This window comes from Pithys albifrons, chromosome 4 (assembly GCF_047495875.1).
Source record: "Pithys albifrons albifrons isolate INPA30051 chromosome 4, PitAlb_v1, whole genome shotgun sequence".
NCBI classification, from domain to species: domain Eukaryota; kingdom Metazoa; phylum Chordata; class Aves; order Passeriformes; family Thamnophilidae; genus Pithys; species Pithys albifrons.
In genome coordinates, this window is record NC_092461.1 from 45,165,221 (window position 1) to 45,186,694 (window position 21,474).

Below are 21,474 nucleotides of genomic sequence, written 5' to 3' on the forward strand. Positions count from 1 at the left end.
ACTTGTCTTTCTTATACCTGTGTTTTATCTTACTTATCTATAGCAGCATTTGTGTAACAACTATATAACTGTTATGGATCTTGTTTTATCTTTGTTTAACTTGGATTATATTATTGTCATATGTGGAATATAAAGTTTAATTTGCTTTTTTTTTATTTTAACAAGCACTGTTAAAATTTTTGATATAAACAGTAGTAACATGAAGGGCTGTGTGCTGGGAACTGACCCGAGAACAAAGCTAAAGTTAAAGGAATGCAGGTATACAGTGAGAGTGGAAATATTAGCAGAATATGATACTGGAATACCCAAGTCTATCAAGAAATCAGTAGTCCTATATTGTCAGTAATGAAAATAAACAATCTGTACAAAACTAGTTTTAGGTACTAGAAAAATGAAAAACAATATTTATCTAATGCATGTAAAATATGTCAGAGATAAAAAAGGAAGATACAACATGATGTTTCAATGAAGAAGATCACAAAAATTATTAGAGGGATGGAGCATCTCTCCTATGAGTATAGCCTGAGAGTGCTGAGAGCCTGGAGAAGACGGGAAGATCTTATTGCATCCTTTTAATAGTTAAAAGGTGCTATGAAAAAAGACAGAGACAGGCTGGTTTTAAACTAAAAGGGTAGATTCAGATTACATAAAGGAAGACATTTTTCATCATGAAGATGGTGAATAGGTGCCCAGAAAGGTAGTGGATGCCCCATCAATGAAAACATTCAAGGTCAGGTTAGATGGGGGCTCTGAGCAATCTGATCTGGTTGAAGATGTCCCTGCTCATTTCAGGGAGTTTGGACTAGATATCTTTTAAAGTCTCCTCCAAATCAAAATATTTTATGATTCTGATTCTAAGAAGGTATGAAACATGCAAATCAAACAATAGAAAAAATGCTAAGATGAGGAAGAAGAAAAACTTGAATATCAATTTCTCCTTCCTACTAGCAATAAAGAAGAAAATTACTTCTGTAAAGATCATACTCAGGATGCTCACAACTTGTTACAATTCTCCCTTCCTCCAGAAACTGATGATGTTAAGACCCAGAGAAGCAGTGGAAAGATCTGAACATAAATGTCAACAAAAAGTGAAGATATTAGAGGATTCTTTGTACAAGAAATTAACAACTGTAATATTATTAATGAGATTTATTTACAATTAATAATTTAGATAGTGAGTTTTAACATCATTGCAACTGTGTTAATAGCAATAACTGTCTGTTGTATTTTGGTTACAGTAGTAAAAATTTTGAGTAAAACTAATAACAAATTATTGACTTCATTTACATATGAAATGTTTACCTTTCTGCATATCACTTGTTAAACAATCCAAGGGAAAACAACAAAACATATAACTGAATTGAGCCAATACACTTATCAAATATATCCAAGAAGTTATATTTATCATCTTTAAAAATTCTCTGAAAGGCAATATATTAGAGACAATAAGAGGTTAGCTGAATTGAAAAATTGGAAGAAAGCATAAAAATAATAAGGAAAATACCTCAGCAGTCCTTGAGAGAGAGTGCTGCAATCAAAAACTATTAAAACCATCTGGTGACATCTATGATCTTACACAAGCTGCCTCTTGCATTCCCCCTGTCAAAATTCAGTGTCTTCTTGATCATTTCCAAAATTTAATTATAAGCCCATGGTAAGCATATGAACCCTGGATGTGTGGCGTATACTTTCCACAAAAGGCTTCCAGTGGTACTCACAAGTTTTGTGGTATTAGAGAAATTTTATTTATAGAAATTCAATTAAAGCAAATTTATATTGATACAAAATAACCCTGAAACATTCTGGGAGGTATCAATAAAGTATTAATGCTATTTTTTTTTCTGAAATGAAGAACAACATCAAGCTAGATCCAATTATCTTGTTTGTTTTTCCACTGGATTGGTCCTCTTGATGGGGATAGTTCTTACATTTTCTGTATATCTGATTTGTTCTGTTTCCAGTTTTCAGTGATATCACATACTACTTCTCAGGATTTATCTCATCTACCCTTTGAAGTTTTGAATCCAGTATTTTGGACTTTTTTCTCAATTTGTTAAATTTCTAAAACTATAAGGAGAACTGAAGTGGGTTATTTTTAGTCTCAAAATATTTGTTTGACCTCTTCTTCAGCTTCAGACATTGGGTTTATTAATTTTTCTATATGTCAGCCCTAAAGTCCCTCATTTCTTTCTCTGTTATTACTTTTTTCCTTAAGTGTTACTAGAGATGAGCAGATACAATCCTACACTTTTAAGACATTCACTTCCTTGTGGCTGTCTATATTTTCTGTAGTCTTTCAGAGAAAATGACGGAATTAAAAATAAAAATAAGCAAGTTATCCAATCCCTAAAAATCTTGTTAATAAAGAATAAATTCCCATGCAAGGTAGCAACAGACCTGACTCTTCTTTGAGAGTAGTTCAAGCCCTTCCTTTAAGCTTTAGGAACCATTGGTATCTCTGAGTTTTCCTGGAGTATTAAGGCAGATGTCTGTGCTGCTTATCTGGCCACTGACTGAGGTTAAGCTAATTGAACTGGACATGAGAAACTGCTGTACAGGACATGAGAAAACCACTGGATAAAACAGATGACTGAAAATCTGACAACAGATACAGACAACTCTGAAGGACATCTGGATCTCACAGGTGTGCAAGAGGAGTTATATTGGAAAGGGGTAAACCCTTGGAGGAGTTGCTGAAGGCCTCAGAGGGTGCAATTCACAGAATCACAGAATACGCTGAGTTGGAAGGGACTCACAAGGATCTTCAAGTCCAGCTTTTCATTTATTGGCCTCTCTAGGGATTGAAGCCACTACCTTGGCATTATTAGCACCAGACTAACCAACCAGGCTAATCTCAGGGTTATTGCTTAAGGCCAGTAGCACCAGGGTAACCATGCCAGTATTGCTGTGCACTGCCAAGGTCACTGACAGCATTATCAGAAATACCAAATTTGGGTATATATGCAGCAAAGCTGGGACCAATAGGGAAAAAAAAACCCCACCAACTAATTGAGGTGGGAGTAGTAAAGGGGGAAGAACCAAGGAAAAGAAATGAAGGAAACAGGGAATATAAGGAGTAGCAGATCCTGTGATTTGTGCTGTTTGATAGTCTTTTTCGAGGAGCTCTATACCTGAATACAGCAGTTTGGAACAGGACAATAAATCCACTGTTTCACTCTGCACATGCACATTCCAGTGTATGAAGGGACTTGGCATGGCTTCTCTGGCATTGTAGGACAATGACCATGAAGCACTACAGGAGATCAGATAATCTGCCAACACTGAAAACAAAGTAATAACTATAGACTGATACTGTAAAGGTCACAAAAATTGCACATCAGAACATGATTAAGATTAATTATTTTCAAGCTATCAATCATTGTTTCTTGGAGTAATTACTTGGAAAACTCACAGGAAAAAATACCTAATTTAATCCTGACAAATGCTAATTCAAGACATTAGAATATAAAAGCCACTTCACATTAGAAAATAATAATAATAATAAAAAATAAGTACATAAAACCAGATATCTTCTACCTGGAAGGATCCAAATTCTACTTTGGAGCTTTGAAGATGAAGAAGTGGCAGAGAAAGAAATTAAATTACTTACCTGAAAAATAAAATACTTATTCATTTCATCCTTGCAGAAAGATGCAATATTAGAAGCTTAGGCTAAATGTAGATTGCCATTCAAAGTGGACTATGAAAAGATCACAGAAAGGAGGAAATAATTCCTCAGCATAATTAGAAAGCTGCCTAAAAGAGGCCATTAGTGAATATAAAGTACCCTTCAAAAGTAGAAGCCATATAAAAATGAGTGGAATAGAATGAACATTTGAGAGATTTTGAGAAGCAAATGCTCAAGGCACTAAAACTAATAATAAAATGTTTCGACTTATAATAAGCAAACAGCTTTCTACAGGCTAGCACTAACCCAGTATATAGCTAAGATGAAAAAGTAGCATAAATAAGAAAACTCATACTCAAGGAAGATAATTTCAGTGTTTACTACAGAGAAATGTGAGAATTTTCTACAGCAAAGAAAGGAGAAGAAAGCTGAGGAATTGCTTCAGATAGAAGTGTCAATAGAAGGTATTCAAAACTTCTAATTCAAGTAATAATAATGTGCCACCACTTAAATATATTAACTGAAAAAATGCTAGGAGAACATGAACCCATTGAACTACAAATTATGATGTACAAAATACATTTTAAATTACCTTCAAAATTAGAAGCAGTATATGGCAAACAAATAAGGGTTTATAAAGATCTGATGTTTTCCAGAGAATTATAGTCCAGCAATTTCCATTTGAAACTAAATCATAGTCCTAGGAAAATAAATGAAATTAGAACACGTGGGAGTGAAGATTCCATTTTCAGATCTAGAGCTGACTATAAGAACTTGCAGAAAGGTTTCCCAATACTGATCCATTGGTGAAAAAGGGCACTGAAATAGTGATTGTTGAGCATGTGAGTAACTGATAGCATTCAGGAGAAGGCAGGTATGGAAAGCGGGTCCATCTTTCAACCTGCATTAGGACCAGTACCAACAGAAAAGAACATAGAGAGTATTAGTTATCAGGGATTCCGTACTGACAGGCACTGAAGTACCCATTTGCCATAGAGATAATTTCTGTTGAGTACTTTTCTGCCTACCAGGAGCTCACATTTGTGATGCCACTGAGAGGCTGCTGAGGATGGTAAACCCCACAGGTTATAATCAACTCATACTATTCCATGCTGAGCCCATTGATAGTGTGACATTGCAATTTAGAACCTTGAAAAGAGACTATCTGTCATTTGGAGCAATGTTAAAAGGGTCTGGAGCGTTCCTCTCCCAGTAAGAGGAAGAGATTTAGGAAGGAGATTATTTGAACAGCAGAGTGTCTGGCTGTGTGACGGTCGCCATACTCAAGTTTTTAGCTTTTATGTTCATAGATTTGTGTTTGAGAAGGTGGACCTATTGGGAGCAGGTGGGATTCACCTCATCAAGTGGGGAAAGAGGGTGTTCACAAACAAGCCAGACAGACTTACACAGAGAGGGTTTAAAATAAATTTATTTTAAAAATGGGGTGAGCTAGAACAGATAGGTAAGGCTGATGTGTTAAGATTCAACAGGGAAACACTGGTGAAATACCTCAGAGGAATTAGAGTGCTTAAAATTTTAAAATCTCCAGTTTGAAGTGAGAATTGAAATGTTTCCTAACACCATGGATTCAGGACTCTTTGTCATTAAGAAAATCTGAATGGAGCTAAGTGCTTCGGTTAACAAAGGGTTTTGATGCTTATATGAATCACTTAACCAAACATAAATTCTTCATCTTTGACTAACTAGTGGCACAAACCCTTTCACTAGAAGTTACATAAGTGTTAATGTAAAAAAACCAATTGATCTACAATTTTTAAGCATAAGATACAGGAAAATATAAAAAAAAAGACATTAACCTCTACTGAGTATCAGCTGGGTCTAATGCGGACAGTAGCTAAGTTCATTGTACACAGACTATATACAGACTACAGGTTACTGTATGAAGTGCTAAAAATATAAAAAGCTACTTTGACCATGGTCTTTCAGAGTTTTTGAAGAAAATAGAAAGTCTTACTGTAACTTAACTGGTTTTTATAAGCTGCATTTTACTGGAGCAATTTGACTTTGTTGAAACAGTAACAGAACTTTCATTTACCGTATTCTTGTATAGTCATGTTGTCTAGAGCGTACCTAGAATTTCTATTTGCTGTTTGTTTAAAAGCATGAAAATGAAATGATGATGTACCACTCTACTGTCAAGTTTCTTACTTCAGACATAGTGGAAGAAGCATCCTAAGACTGTATTTCAATTACTTTCTAGAAAGACATTCTCTTGATCTTTGGTTGCTTTTAGACACATTAATTGTCCAGACAGCATAAGATGAAGCTGAGAAATAATATTATTGTATTTCTTGTTCCCTCATGATGACAGCAGTAATGAATTCAAAGTCCTGGGATTACTTTTTCAATTGTGAATGTTTCTTCTAATGAAACTAACCTACAACCTGCTTCTTTCTGATGCCCTGCAAGGTAATTTTTTTTCCGTAAATGTAAGAAGTGATACACACACATATAAACCCAGATGACCAAACCACAGTTAAGCTATTAAGAAAAAGCTTATTCCTAAGTTGGAAATGCTAAATACACTGCTAAATCAAGCTTTTAGAACAACACCTTTCGCATGTGCATAACTTTAAGGCTATGTTCTCCCTTGTGCATTCATGGTCTCTGTCTCTCCCATGGGCCTTAAGCATGTCTGTGAAAACTTTTATCTCTTCTTGCAACTGAGAGGTTAACTTCTCGAAACACAGAGGAAGACAATAGGTAGTGATATTCATGGGAAAGAATTTTCTCCCACACTAGGTGTTTTCTAGACTTAGTTTTCCTATAAGTGAAAACCTCCCCAAATGAAACTCTTTTTCCTCCTCAAATAAACCTTCCATGTTTAACTTTCTTTCTCTACAGTAATTTAGGACTAAGTATTATGAAGTTTTGATACTACATGGGAGAAACTTTACAATGCGCCAGACAACTAATAGGAAAAATAAACAACAGCCTGGAGTTTTACATGAGATATGTTCACCTGAATATGCCATATTTCTGGAAGTGTTACCCAAATGCCATTTTTTTGCAAAGCCTCAATTTTTTATTTGCTGCCTGAACCTGGCAAAAATATTTCTCCAGCTGCACCATCTTGAGTGGAGTCAGTGTATGTGTCTCTATATGCTGCCACAGTCGTGAAATATTTGTCAAAAGCCAAAGATCTCAAACAATTACACTGGTTAAAACAAGTTTTGGGGATTGAATTATGTTGGCTTTGTAATACAAATTGGCAGAGAATTTGTCTCAGGTATATCTAGAATATTTTCTGCTAATAGATAGTCAAGAATCAACATCAGAGTCTTATATTTTAATGAGTCGCTATGTCTGAAACTAGCAAACTTTGATGTGATACAACTTCTAGTGGTTGAAACATTAAAAAGATTCTCTTTCTTTCCTTTTTGTCTTTCCCCTTACTCTATTATCACCAGCTGCTCCACTTAGAGGAAGAACAGTGTCTTGAAACCTGTAGAGAACATTTCCTTAGCTACTATATGCACTTTATTGTACACTTTAGTAATATTAAAAGAACACCAAGGTGTCAGTAAAGCACAAGGACAGTACTGAGAGTGAGGAAAAATAGGCCCTTGAGAGACGTATAAAAACATTTTAACAAAAAGAGCTGGAATTAGGCTTTTGATATGGTTTTGTTTTGTGACTCTATGGAGATTTTTGTTTTGATCTGATCCTAAGGACAAACTTAAGAACAAAAATTTCACTAGCACATATATACAGTGTCACTTCTCAGTAACCCTTGGATAGAAGGTTTTGGGGAAAACATATTGATATCTTCTAATTTCTTAATCTTAACTAAGTCATGAGGATATATTATGCATCAACTAGTTGCCTAACTAGTAAAGACTATATGTCAGATGGCTAGTACAAATGAGTAAAATAATTTGGTAATGAGTAAATTTTTTCCGAGTATGATCCACACTAGTGATAGAATATATTTGTCTAAATTTGAAAGTTAATGAATGTTAAAGGGAAAGGTGACAGGTTTCTGGCAGTAGAATCATAGAATAATTTACAATGGAAAAGACCTAAAAGATTATTGAGTGTAACCATAAACCTAGCACTGCCAAATCCACCACTAAATTCTGTCCTTAAATGTCATGTCTCCCTGTCTTTTAAACATCTCTGGGGTTGTTGACTCAATCACTGCCCTGAGCAGCCTGTTTCGATGCTTGACAACCCTTTCTGTGAAGAAATGTTTCCTAATATTCAATCTAAACCTTCACTGACATAGCTTCAAGATATTTTCTTGAACTGAGGAATTCCTTCATCCTCCAGCCTGTATAGATAATAGGGGTTCCCCCAACAGAAGTGCAAGATCTTGCACTGGGCTTTGATGAACCTCATGAGATTTACATGGCCCCTCTGGATGGCATCCTGTTCTTCAGGTTTGTCATCTCCAACACTCAGCTTAGTATTGTCTGCAAGGTTACTAAGGGTGGCCTTGATCTAAGTGTCTATGTCATTGATGAAGATATCAAACAGTATTGGTACCAGTACAGACTCACAGACTCACAGAGGGACATCAGATGTCACTGATGTCCATCTGGACATGGAACCAGTCCTTCCAATATATCCATCTCTCTCTAATATAGAGGGACGGATGTTGTAGGGGACCATGTCAAAGGTTTTTCAGAAGTCCAGATAGATGACATTTGCAGGTCTTACGTTGTCCACTGGTTTATCCACTATCACAGAACATCCCTAGGTTGGTCAGGCAAGATTTGCCCTTGATTAAACCATGCTGGCTGTCTAGCGGGCATTCGAGGGGAATTTGGGAAAAATCAAACATTCTGAGTGAACTTTTATCTTAATCTGTTCACATTTTGTCATCTTTCATACTGCTCTAAGACCTAAATTTTCCACGCATATAAAGATGTTTAGAAATCTGAAAGCAGTGGCTTCTTCCATATCTTTGACAGCTTGTCCTTGAAAAAGATTAATATTTTCAATGTATGTGGTTAATGAAACTTCATGGGTCTGTACTGAAAGCTATTCAAGTACAGTTCTATTATATCTCTCCAACCAATAGACTAAGCATTGTTTAACTGAAATTTTTTGTACCTTTTTGAAGGTTGGGAATGCTCATATGAGAAGTTAGCAAACTTCATTTATGTAACTTCACTGTTACTTCTTCACTCAAGTAGAGTTTCTTTCTTTATATATCGCCAAGCTTTAAGTGTTGTAATTTCATCCATAGGAGCAGGCCCAGAACAGTCTAGAAGATGTATTTGATACATAATTCATCAAGCATTTGTGTTTATCATCAAAGAAAACAATACTTGCGGAACTCATTGTCATAGGAACTAATTGTCATCATTTATATTCAGAGGTGAATCAGAGCTGCAATCTGTGAAACTTTTTCACATTGTAACCCTGCATCACATTCTTGAGGTACTAATTCTAAGGTTTCAGCTTAATGGGTCTTTGTGTTTGTATCTGCTGTGTCCAAGCAGTAAGATTAACTAGTGTCTTTATGGCCTACATTTTCAAATAGTAATGGATGAAGAGGAGACTATTTTGTCAACTTACTTTCATTGACATAAGAGAGAATCAGATATCATCTCAGATTTTTATGATTCATACACTATTACAAGAATTAGATCCCAGTCTTCCACAATTTTGTTTACTTAGTTTAATAATTTGCTCAGCTTTTCCTGAGCATATAACTCAACATTTAAAGATATCCATCTTTTTTTGAATATGGATGGCTTGACCTCCTTCTAGACATTCATGAATTTGCCCAAATTCTACTTATACATGTAAAATTACAGACATTACACAGTGATGGGTCCTATTACACAGAATAAAAGTTGTATTTTGAGATTATTATTTTACTCCATGAGAAAAAATAATAACAGCAAAATATTGAAGTGTGAGTTTGTGTATTTTCCTTTTAAATAAAGTGCCAAATCTGAAGACTGAATTATTGTCTTCTCTAAAAACTGTCAATATTTCTCAAACCAAGATATGATGCTTCTAATTTTAAAACCTAAGGATATAAGACTTAGTGGTGTCTTCATTGTTTCCTGCAGATCTGAATATCAGTCAGATGAGGTGTGTGAAATACAGGTTTTTTTTAGCTTAGTCTAGTGCACAACATTAATTCAAATTCTCAGAACACATACAAATTTGTTGCTGTCATAAACATACTGCATCATTTATCAAAATATGTAGTCCATCCCAAAATATCCCATATTCAAAATATAGGGGAGAAATGTTACAGAACAGCTTTGCCGCACATTGGCAGAAGCCTGGAACTTATTTTGCTGTTTTTGCAGGCACTACCAATCATTAGAAAAACACACCATTCTGCAAAACTGTAAACAAAGGAAATGTAGCTGAAGCTAACTGGCAGCTACAGGGAGAACATTTTTATGCATTTTTTCTGACAGTGCTACGTAGACACTTGAGAAACAAATGCTTCACTATATACAGAAAAAACCATGAGAAACTACAAGTGATGTATACAGATTACTGCGAAAGAAAAAGATCTTAGTATTTTACTGTTTAGGGGTTTAAGTTTTAACTTCATAATTTTAAAGTGTTTCTTTAATGTGCTCCTGTGTGAAGATGAGAAAGCACACTTATTGCTTCAATTCTGTAGATCATGTTTGGTACATATCTGTTGCCTATACACATGGACTGACATTTATTGGAGAAAAATGAGCAAGTGAAGTTATCAGATACAAAGAAAATTATTTTATTACAGAAAAAATGTTTATTTCAAAATCAGATTATTAGAATTAGATTTTTAATACCATCCTCTTGTATCAAATAGATCGACATAAAGCTCCAAATAGCATATCAGGGTAGCATTTACTTCTGTTTTCAGCTGAAATAATTGTTCCTGAAAAGATTTTGTCAATGAGTTTTGGTTTTTTTTCTGTTTGTTTTTTATTTGTTGGTTGTGGGGTTTTTTTGTTTATGGATAAGTTTTGGGTGGTTTTAGGAATCCCAGAATGGAGGTTTTCCATTTCCATTTAAAATAAGCAGATCGAAATTTTTTTATGCAGTGGACAGGAAGGGTTTTCTTCATCTAAAAGCAGTTATTAGCTGTCAGGGTCAACTCCCAAGGCTCACACTCCCCACGTTCCATCCCTCTGTGTTTTTCCCTGAGGTTTTTCCATGCCGCTAAGGTACTTTGACGGTTCCCCTGGACCTGAGATGGTCCTGCAGCCCTTCCCTGCCCTGCTGCAGCAGACCCCACCACTCCTGAGGCGGCACGGGGTGGCAGCTGTTCCTGAAGCCCCAGCAGGACCAGCGGTGCCCCCTGCTCACAGTTTCTGTATTTCCCGTGGTTCCTCCTCCTCCCTGGGTGTCCCCGTGTGCTTCCTCCCAGTACTTAAGCCTCTATTGATCCTCTAGGTGTCCGTCCTTGCCCCCGAGCCTAAGGCTGCCCTCAGATGTACTACCCAATCCTTTCCAAGTTTACACCCCTTGCCAAGTGTCTTGGTTTGAGGGGAAAAACCAAAATGTTTACCTACAAGCGGGGGAGGGGGCCTTCTCCAGAATAATCATGCCACTCTTTATCAAATTTAAGAAAAGGAACTTTAATCAGACAATGGATACAAGAAGGATAACTGCTCTTAACTGATATCTATATCTATATCTATATGTAGGTATAGATATAACTATAAACAGATCAGAGCAAAACCCCTTCCCCAAAGCCACAGTAAAAAAAGAAAAACCAAAAACAACAACAACCCCCACAACAACAACCCCCACACTGGCAAGTTTCCTCCGGGAGAAGAGTTATACTTACGAGCCAGTATCAGTGTCACAGCCCGGCGGGTGAGTTCCCAGTTGAATTCTGTCTCTCTCTCTGTGTCTCTTGTCCCAAATGAAGAAAGAAAACTGGAAGTGGGGAACCGCCACATGTCCTGGAAAACAGCTGCAAACTTCTCTCTCCCGGGTTGGTGCCCCATTCAGAAACATTGGGGTTTGCTCATTTATATTTTGTTTCTAATTTCCTGAGTTCTTTATGTATAAAGGACAGACAATATTGAACAATTTAACACACATCTGTTTATGAGAGATTCTGGAGGAAATGTGTATGAAACAGACTTGCAGATGAGTCTGCAAAATCTTACAGTTTATACGTATCAGATAGATCTATGAAATCTAAAAATACCAATGAAGAATAGAAATCAGACCTGCAGCTAAACTGCAAGTCTTTCAACACATAAGTGAAAATCCCCTCTCAGAGAAGTGGCAAAGCCTAAAGCCAAATCATAAACCAAATGAATGAATGCGACTTAATCACATCAATTAGGCAGAGCCCAGTGCCGGAACAGTACATTATACTCTCTTGTCTAAGAAACAATTTCACAAGCAGCTGAGAAATAACTAGCAGGAAAATCTCACTAGGTCACTGCTTAGCATCAAGTCCACTTCTCCTGGTGATCAAAGTTACAAAAATGAGGAAGCAATTATTTTTCCCCCTATTTCATGGCAGCAGAAATACTTCATGTACAAGTAACCTTGATGGGGAGTGAAGGACAGGAATAGTATATATCTGTTATTTGTTCTATGCATTATCATGATTGCCTTCCCTGCCCTGGTGGCAGTTTCATCTTACGAATCATTAGAGGATTTTTTTTTGAGTATTTGAATAGTTCTATAAGTAATTCATTGTTTAGTGACGCTGACCTAGCTTATCCTTCCTATAAAAAGCAAAACAAAAGAAAAAAAACAACAAACAAACTTGCATTGTCATAGGCGATATGGTAGCAAGGTGATGAATTTCAGCAGGCCTTTAAACGTTGCTTAAGGAGGAATAATTATATGATTTTCTTTTCCTTTGTAGCATAATAGTTGAAGAAGAGATAACTGACATTCTGAACTGATGAGGCAGTACAAGTTCCTTCCAGATAAGCATGTTTTCATAGGAATTACTCTATGTCTGCCTTAAATATTCAGAGATCTTTTCAACATTCTAAACTCAGTAATTGGATCAATTATGAGGAAAGAGAAGTAAAAGGCAATTTCATTTTAATCAGAATGATTCCCCAGTATGCTATTATCTAAAGGCACAATGCTCTCCCATGGTAAAAGCATCTGCCAGAGCAGAACTCAGGAATGTTTTGGCTCTGCTTGAACTCTGGAGGGCATGTCCCCTTTTCACTAGCTGTCAAGTCACCCTAGCTCATAGAACATGACCCCCTTAGCTGTCATGTTCTTGATTATTTGCTCTTCCATGGAGCTGAAAGAACTCCTAGAACAACAAAGCAATATAATCTAGAATTGAAGTCAAGCTTTGTTAGATCATGTGCCAAAAGAGACATAGTAACAAGCCATAGTAACATGAAAGACCAAGTATGATGAGATTTGTGTCTTCAATAACAGTGATCAAAAGGCTCATTAAGTGTAGTGTGTAGTATAATAGCAATGCACTATGATAGTATAAAGGGAATTCAGTATTGCTTTGAACATCTAACCAAAATAATTTCAAAATATTTCTACATTTAGACTGAAAATATTTTCTGTAAAAAATTAGTAATATTCTTCACAAGTTGTTCAATTTTTTACTTGGCAAAATCCTCATTTAATTTTCTTTTAGAATCATGTATACATAGGTTGGAAAAGATATCTCAGACCATTGAGTCCAAAAAGCTAACACTATGAAGTCCATCATTAAACAACTATGTCCCAAAGCACCATGACTACATGTCCCTTAACTACCTCTAGGTAGTTAACCACTTCCCTGGACAGCCTTTTGTAAAGCTTGATAACAATTTTGGTGGAGAAATTTTCCCTGATATCCAGCCCAAACTTTCCTTGGTGCAACTTGAGGCATTTTCCTCTTCTCCTATCCCTTGTTACTTGGGTTAAGAGACCAACCCCCATATCACTATAACCTCATTTCAGGTAGTCGTAGAGAGTAGTAAGGTCTTCTCTGGGCCTCCTTTTTCTCCAGGCTAAACAACTGCAGTTCCCTCAGCTGCTCCTTGTTAGACTTTTGCTCCAGACCGTTCACCTGCCTTTCATAAACCAATCCTGAGTGCTCCTGTTCACCTGGTCACTACACCCCATTTTTAAAATAAAATCCAACCCATATTTTAAAAATTAATAATATTTATATAATATTTATATATAAAATAAATATTTTAATATTTAATAAAATATTTTTGTTGATTTATCAAACTCATCAATTGCCTACCTGGTTTGAGCTATATTATAGAACTTACTAGTACTCAAGCTAATAATACCTAGGCAGTACTATTATATTTGCACAGACGGAATATATAATGGATATGTATGTGTATGGCTAGGCTTTGGAAACGAAGATTTGGGAAGGACTCTACCCACGTGGGTGTGACCTTTGAGCCTGCACAGTGGATTTTTTAGGTGAGGCGCAGCATGCGCAGAACTGGCCCCAGCCTTTAACTCCTAAGTTTCATCTGCCACAGCCGAGCGAGCTTGGACAGTGACAGTGAAGTCCTTGGGACTAAAACCTACAGCAGCCGGTATTCCCAGGAGGTCTCCCATCCAAGTACTAACTGGGGCTGACCCTGCTTAGCTTCCGAGATCTGATGGGATTGGATGTCAGGGAGGCATTTATCAGCCTGTCTAATGTTATGTTAAAATTGGCTTTGCTCTCAGAAAACACTGATTAAATAATTTTGTGTTTAACTGGGCTTCTATTCCTGCTCTAGCCTTATTGCTTGACATTGCTTGAATCACTTAGCCTCTCTTTTCTTCATGTCCAGTCTGTAAAGTGACCAGTATTCATTTTTCCATTCTAAATTCCTTTTATTGCATGGACGTTATTTACATCTAAAAGCGTGGAGGTTCCTGGTCTTAGCTAGATATTCTGAATTCTGACATATGACAGCAATTATACATGAAATTTTTGTTCTGACTTCAAACAGATCTAAGAATGACCTCATAAAATCAGATCTTTAATTATTCCCCCCAGATCACTAAATTTTTACCAATAAGTGTTACATATGATCATGGAAATTCAACTTGCATTCAGTGTGTGTTATGATCATGGAAATTAAACTTGGATTCAATGTGTGTTGGCATGCTGAATAAATTTCGTATTTGCATGAAATTTCTAGTGAGTCACTGCAAAGAGTTGGAGATTTCAAGCAAGTCACTTATGTTTTCTTGAAATCTGCCAAGTATGAGACTAGTTACATTTATTTCTAATGGGAATCCTCTTTAATAAATGCCGGACTACTGGAATGTAATTTGTGATCACATTAACATGATTACAGCACTCAGAATCCCAGTGGAGCCCCTAGAAATATTATTAGGATTGTCAGTAGAAAGAAGTGTATGGTTTAAGACGTTCTAAACTAATCATGTACTTATTAGTTATGGCCAAATTCCTGCTAACTCCCAGATGAGGAAGAAAACAAACCAGAACTAATTACTACAGTTTGTGCACACAGGGGAAGGTGTCTGTACCAGAAGTAGAATAAAATAACTCTCATGCCTATAATTACTTCTCCATTATGCAATTTTGAATTATTACAAAAAAAAAAGCATAGTACTATGAGGTGTTGGTGACCTACAGCAATAAAAAATGAGTATTTAGACAACAGTTGCAGAATGTTACCCTGTGAAATAATTCTTATAGTTAGTAGAAATAGATTTATGAATCCATTTAGAGGACCAATAGAGAACTTGAAAATAAGTAGATTCTGCAGCACTAACATCTGATTATTTCAGTGTTCAGTCTTTATACTTTAAAAATGTCAGAGTAACAAAGTTTTTTTCTTTCAGAATATGAAAAAAAGTTTACTTTATCACAGAAATAAATGTTAAAGGGAAAAAACATTCTTTGCAGAGTGCTGATAGTTTTCTATATAGTAATGCAGCTTTCATATATGCATAGACTTTTAAAACCAGCATCTAATCTTACTTTTTAACAAAACTATGATACATTTTCTAATCTTGTTATTGCGTTCTGTAAATTAGTCTTACCTCAACCCATGATCTTTGCGCTTCGTGCCTCCAGTTGGAGGGGGTAAAGGGAGTGGTGCATGGTTTTAGCGGTAGTACTAAATTGGAGAATACCATTCCTGAACTATGACACCCTGTCTAAAAGAAATTGCTCTTACTTTTACTCTAGAATCATAGAATCGATTGGGTCGGAAAAGACCTCCAAGATCATCGAGTCCAACCCTTGGTCCAACTCTAGTCCATTTACTAGATCATGGCACTCAGCGCCACGTCCAATCTCAGTTTAAAAATCTCTAGGGATGGTGAATCCACCACCTCTCTAGGCAGCCCATTCCAATGCCTGATTACTCTCTGTAAAGAATTTTTTCTGATCTCCAACTTAAATTTGCCCTGGCAGAGCTTAAGCCCGTGCCCCCTTGTCCTATTGCTGAGTGCCTGGGAGAAGAGACCAGCCCCCACCTGGCTAGAACTTCCCTTCAGGTAGTTCTAGACAGTGCTGAGGTCACCTCTGAGCCTCCTCTTCTCCAGGCTAAACAACCCCAGCTCCCTCAGCCTCTCCCCATAGGGCTTGTGCTCCAGTCCCTTCACCAGCCTTGTTGCTCTTCTCTGGACTCGCTCCAGCACCTCAATATCCTTTCTGAACTGAGGGGCCCAGAACTGCACACAGTACTCAAGGTGTGGCCTCACCAACTCAGAGTACAGGAGAAGCATCACTTCCCTGGTCCTGCTCTCTGTCTGAGCTCAACATGAAATCTTTGATTTCCATCCAAATTTCATGCTGAAATTTAGACAATTAACAAAATAAAAAATAAGTATGTAAATAATTACTACAATGCATACCTATTTTCTTGTATGCCAGAAACTGGATTAATTCTAAGCAAATTTTTCTGAATTTTAGTGAAGAAAGGTCAAGCATGGGATGGGAAACTGGAAAACAGCAGAAATAACTTAAAAATAGATAAACAATATAGAAAATTGATTCCGTACTTACAAATCAAAAATTTTATTTTATCTAAAATATCTTTTTAATGTTCTGCTTTACTGTTTTCTTTCTAATAATGAAATATAGAATATATATTTTAGTACGGAAAAGTGCCTCTTTTTACTTTTTGTTGGATGTATAAAACTGATCCCTCCTTTCAGTTAGCATGCAGAAAAATAGCTACCTAACTTGATATATATGAACAATAGAATAAATCCTGATACATTTATTCATACCATAACGAAAAGCATAACAGTATAAAGTCTATTTAATGAATATACTGATACCTATGGGAAATTTTAATTTCTGCCTTTGTGTTTGTCTCCATTGTTATACACTTTCTTCCCTATCCTTTCCAAATACTTACTTTTTAAAAAAAGAATATGAAAGTATTAAAACCAAAGCAATTAAATTAAATAGAAAATTAAAATTCCCTGCTTACTTTTTCAGATAACTTACTACTTCCAGGAGAGAACTATTGGGGGAGTATTTAGCTGAATATTTATCTCATGTATATCATCTCTGTAAGGCAGTTAAATGCCTCCCTGACATCCGATCCCGTCAGATCTCGGAAGCTAAACAGGGTCAGCCCCAGACTAGTACTTGGATGGGAGACCTCCTAGGAAATACCGGGTGCTGTAGGTTCTGGTCCTGAGGACTTCACTGGCACTGTACAAGCTTGCTTGGCCGTGGCAGATGAACCTCTGGACTTAAACGGTGGGGCCAGTTCTGCGCACGCTGAGCCTCACCTGAAATCCACTGCGCAGGCTGGAAGGGCACGCCCACGTGGGGACAGCCCTTCCCAAATCTTTGTTCGCGAAGCCGAGCCACACACACACACATCATCTCTGTAAATGAATAAGACCAGCTCTTTGTCTATATGACAACATGAGGCAGTCTTTTGCAGTATTCTTCAACCTCAGCCTACTTTTCATTTATCTGCTTTAAAAGATCCAGCCATCAACTTAAAAAATGAACTGCTTACACAAGAATTATTTCAAGAATTTTTTTCTCTTAAGATGTATGCAATATAAGTTTTCTCGAATGTATTTTGTGTGCTTAAAGATATATATGTGTTAGATTACTATAAGAAGCATGACACAATAGCTGCAATAAGAAATTTGTGAGAACAGGCCACTGAATAAACCTAAAGTAACAGCTGAAAAACAATAGTTCAAAGCGTTCTCACATGAAAATGCTCTAAACAATCCATGATGTACTATCATATACCGATTGCCTAAAGCTTTCCAGATGAGAACAATATGTTGAACATGTATCTGAAAGAGGCCTACATTGGTACAATATTACTTCACAGTTAGGTGATCACAAGCTGCCACGTAACTTGTGGAGACAGACAGGGAGCAGGAGGCAGACATGGTCTTGCCCTAAGGCTTATTAGATAGAAAGGCAGAAGAGTGATACACAGAAAACAACACACATTAGTACCAAACAGCATTTTAAGTGTTTTAGTTGCTCAATACTCAGAAATGATCCCCTGTTCCAGTTTCTTGAAGCTTGATACTGAAAAGGAGCAGGAAAGTAAGGAGCATCTAGATATTCTTCAAGGTAGATTTTACATGCTTTTGTTTCTGACCTTTAGGGTGAAAGACAATCTTAGTTTACCTAGATTTTAAGATCAGGCAACAGACTGATACGTGCACAGAACTATCTCACACAGCCAAATGCATAAAAGTTAAATGAAGACAGAGGACATCTCTTAGTCCATTGGTTAGAAAAACAAGATCAAACAAGAAGTGTAAGTCAAGGCTTGCAGAATAGATGTGATCAATTAACCCAATCCTTTAAAAAAGTACATTAAAGAGTGAAATTATCTCTTATACTAAAGAAGAAAATGAATAACTGAAATTGTGTAAGAATTATATGTAGCAGTTTATGGAGAACTTATGGACATCTGAAACTGACACTTTTAAATATGGTACTTTCTTTTTCCCCAAAGAGTTCAAAACATTACCCCCAAAGAGTTTATTTTCATTATTTTTTTTTAAATTCCTTCTGGATTTATAAAGAACTTTAATTATTTGTATTGTTTCACATAAGCAACTACACTCACTATTGATATCCTATGAAGAAGGAAAAAAACAAAAAATATTTGGAGTTCATTTTCTTATATACTACTGTATTTATTTATTTATTTATTTTAAACAGAAATAATAGGTCAGAATATGCAGCAGAAGTTCAAATTAAATGTAATGTCAAATCCAGGTAAAGTCTGTTAATTTTGCAGCAAAGAAACCATCTGCTAACATTCTCTTTAAAAGTAGAAGTCAATTGTTAACTCTAAGAACTAAAGTAACACCACCCTGATCTGTTCTCTGCGGTGTTGCCCTAACTTTTTGCAGCAACAAAGAAGCAGTATCACTATTTCAATGATAATGCTATTTAAACCAAACTAAATATTCCAGAACACACCAAGGTTTCATCTTATTGGAACCTGTAAATTAGACTTATAAAAATGAGCACTATGTCTCTCCTAAAAAACTCCCAAAACAAACAGTCAAAAAATAACCTCAATCCTAGAGGTATAATGGAATTATTTTAAAATGAAGGATGCAGTAGTTTGCGAGGAAAAAAGCAAAATAAGTACATGTGCAGAAGCTTAACTGAAGCATGGGTGTCAAGTCCCAACTTCAATAAAGCAGGCTTCTTTTTTTGTTTTATCTCTGTTTTGTTTGTTAGTTTATTTCTCCTTTTTTCTAGGTGAGCATGATGTTTAATGCTGCCCATCTGTCTGCCTTGAATTCTGGACGTACAACTGAAAGCATAAGAAGTGATCCTGTAATACTCCCACATATCTTAGCCCTTGTCTAACTCAGGAAGTCTCTTTTCATTTTTAAGGATCCTCTGGTTCTTATGGTCGAGTATCCCTGAATGATGCGATGGACTTTTGTGTCAGTGCCCTGACTGATGACTAATTATATAATTTTCCTGAGATGAATATATTTTTAAAAATATAAATTATTTTACATCTTCATGAGAGGCTTTTATTTAAACTATGAGTTAGAAAAATATGAGTTTTAAACAGAGAAACTGAAAGAAAAGTGCATCTAGAAGTCAGATAAAGCATTCAGATAAAACAATTTAAAAGAAATAATATCTTGAAAACAAATTTTTTTGTTCCCTTTCTTGCTGGATCTTTCAAGACTTTACTAAACCAGTAAATTTCAGTCACTTCCTAGACAGCAATAAATTGTGCATAAGTGCTGGTTTTCACTACTATAGATTTAAATTTCATGATAGATGCTAGGGGGTTATTTTTTGGATAAATCATGAAAACTATGTTGATGACACATCAATGTTTTAATTACTGATTAACAATGCTTAGAGCTTCAAGGCCTTTTCTACTTACATCACTCCACTTAGTACACTGGGAGTGCACTAGAAGTTGGGAAGGGACACAATTGTGGGGAAAATGGAAAAGCAGGGTTTATCTTCAGGGTTAAAGAGTTTGTCTTCTCAGGTCACCATTATGCATGATGGAGCTCTGCTTTCCTAGAAACAGCTTTGAATGAATTCCTTGTTTTGTCTTCCCTTTCTACAGAGCTATTTCTTTACATATTGTGTTTTCTTTGTCTCAGTCCAGGACTTTTCTCTCTTCTGATTTTCTCTCCCATCCCACTGGAAGTGAGTGAGCGGTTGTATGGGACAGAGATGCTCACTGGGGTCAAACCACTACCACAAAATAACGTCTAAAGTCTTTCTTTTAAATTTCTGGTCCCATAGTAATGCTTCTCAACCTTGATATGCCTCATGCCCCTGATCTCTCTATAGTAGTACCAGGAGATGCTGGCTCCTATCAGCGGATTAAAAATTGCCCACCTATACGGTGGAGAGGTTTCCGCTTCCAGGAGCCAGGCTAGGAAAGCGACAAGCAGGGCTCCCTAGGATCAGGCCCCTTAGAAGCGAGGGTCGGCTCCTCCCGCCCCCGGCCCGGCGACCGTCCCAAACGGAACAAGCCCGCACTTGCCAGGAGTCCACGAGGAAAAGCCAAGTTTATTGCCGCGCGCTGGCTTTTGAGGAGAGCATGGGAATTCCCCGGATGTAGGCGGGGAAGAGGGGCGGAGACGGGGCGGAGTAACACAGTTCATTGGGTACATGCAAACGAAGGGAAGGAGGGAGGGGAGGAGCGGCAAAAGGACCAATGGGAGAATGAGATGGGCGGGGACAGTCTACCGTAGGGCTTCCGGCACTTCGAGGCGGGGACAGCCCCCGCCCGGGCTCCAGCGGCGCCTCGTGGGCGGCCCCGCCGGCAACCGCCTCCATGGCCGGGTCGGGCCAGGACAGGGGCTGTGACCCGGAGGGTTCTGTGGGAAGAGGGAACCCGGACGAGGAACTACTAAGGGAAAAATAACCAGGGTAGACATATTGGGGTGTATAACATTCAAACTGGGGAAACATCAATATAGGGTGTGAACATTAGAGTCCTTATAAATCTCTCGCAGAGCTTCCATATTCGGGGAGCCGGGTTCCTGGACTTCGGTGTCCTCGTCTATCCATCTCTTGTAGTATTTTTGCCAGTGTATAAACCCTGGGTCTCCTCCGACAGGATCCATATCAAGTCCAGGGGTTTTTCTAAGGAAAGCTTACATAAATCCCTCAGGAGGGAAGTAATGTCATTCTTACTCACAAGAGAAGGGCCTTCTATAGCCTTCTTCTCTACTGTTCAGCTTATTATTTCATTGAACAAAGTGTAATATAAAACTCTATATAGCAAATAGGTAGAAAGCTAATAATTCCTATTGGTCACAGGTGTCTAGATTGTCCCTTACCTGACAGGCAGAAGAAACTGAGAGTAACTTACACTAATCCTGACTGACACAAAAATTAAGAAATTTTCCCCTAGTTCTCTTAGTGCACTCTGTCCCATAGCACACCTACCACACTTGGCAGAAGCTAGTTACTCAGACATCACACA